Source organism: Corvus brachyrhynchos, unplaced genomic scaffold (genome assembly GCF_000691975.1).
Source record: "Corvus brachyrhynchos isolate BGI_N302 unplaced genomic scaffold, ASM69197v1 scaffold202, whole genome shotgun sequence".
Taxonomy (NCBI): Eukaryota; Metazoa; Chordata; class Aves; order Passeriformes; family Corvidae; genus Corvus; species Corvus brachyrhynchos.
Genome location: NW_008238132.1, coordinates 5,771,874 through 5,773,738, shown reverse-complemented (window position 1 = coordinate 5,773,738; position 1,865 = coordinate 5,771,874).

The following is a 1,865-nucleotide window of genomic DNA, read 5'->3' as shown; positions in this document are numbered from 1 at the left end:
TTAACAGGTTTAGTGTTACAAACAGACAGCACCACCCTAGTGCGGGCTTTAGCACACACCGAAATACAAGCTCAGATCAGAGAATCTTGATGAGACTTGTTATTTAAAATCTTGCAGCTGGATATTGTGCCAGCCCCAGGATCAAAGAGGACAGCCACACTTAGATCGCGGTTGAGTAAAAAGGAAATGTCATGACACTTGGGTTGCTGATAACCAGGGGTGCCACTGATGGGAGTCACTGGAGATACTCAGTGGCCCTGCTGCAACTGCTTGAGACCATCTGGCTGCAGCAAGAAGTTTCTCCTTTGACTTGTTTTATCTGACAACTTTCCAGGGTCTGGCTCTCTTTCACCAAAAAGAGCGGCCTGCAGGAGCCCAGCATGATGACCAGGCATAGCCCAGCATCTCAGCGTGTGCTGAGGGGGCTTGAGCAATGACAGATACCCTGACTTAGCAGGGACACACGGGTGCTGGCCTCTTCTGCTGCCACTGTTTTGGGCACTGACATCTTAAATCACCACACAAAGATGTGCCAGAGCCTGGTCTGGCTGAGGTACAACACCCAGTCTCCATCCAGGGGACACTGGTGTTACTACGTGGGAAGGTGCAGAGGGAGAGGAGAAACAGCATTCGGCCAAAAGAGTGAAGACTTCTCTTTAGAACTGCCTTTAAAGTGTAATTATATTTTTTCAAGCAATATAATAATGGCATCAGCAGGCTATATATGTTGCCAGTCCTAATTCCCAGATGCATATTTTTCAACAAAGAAGTCAAGAGAATACTTCATTAATTATCTTCTCTGAAAACTAAGACCTGCTCATTCCTCCTTAAATGACAGCGTGTGCATTTCCCAAAGCTACCCTAAAAGTTAACACAAACATACACAACTGAAATTGTCCCCCTCTTAGTACAAGGCTTCTGGTCATATTTGCTATGGCAACACTTGCAAGCATCAGGTCATCATAGCCCATGGACTACCCAGTGGAGAAGGAATAATTAATCCAGGAGCAGCAAAATCTTTGAACTTCGACAGAACTTTTGATCAAGCAGCTCTTCACCAGGGAAGACTCAGCAGAAGCTAAAAGGGTTGCTGGAAATGATCAGTTTTGATGAATTTCTCAATCAGAGAAAAATGAATTTGTTCAAGAAAGGAGGATTTCAAATCTCCTCAAATTCAACTAAAACCTCACCTTGCAACAGTTTCTAAATTCAATGTTATTTCCTCCAGGTTTTAAAAACAGAGTTTATAAATGCAAATTAATTTTCAATAAAATAATTAAAATGCCTTGGAAAAAATCAAGCGACAGTTAAAATTCTCAAAATGAGGTGTTTTTATTAACTCAATTGTTTTAAAAGTTGCCCTTCACAGAGTTTTTTAAGACTGCATTTTTCTTCCCAGATAATCTGGGAAATACTTCCCAGGTTCTCAGAAGTCCTTGAAGGCTATTAAAAGATTTACTGCTGCAGGTAGAGTTTCCTCAAACAACCTTTTTTTTTTTTTTTTTGTATGAAATATTTCCTATGCATTCCAGAAACCAAAAAGCAAGTAGGAAATCAGTAGCTTTCAAACACTGTGTGAACTGTCTCTTTGCAATAAACCAGAGAATCTACTGGAAAAGCAACCTACACTCAAAAATCTCTTACAATTAATGTTTGTCTAAAACGTTCTTCTTGGGTAGACAGCAGAAAGTATTCTCTTTTCCGACGTAATTAACACTCTAAGACATGTAGAAATATGATTCTATCCTCCAATAAGAACAACCCAAATCCATTGGCTTTTCAATCTCTTCTGTTAAATCTAGCTCAGTAGATCAAATCTTCCTTCATATCTGTGCATGGAACATTTCCAGACGAACGAGTGTCTG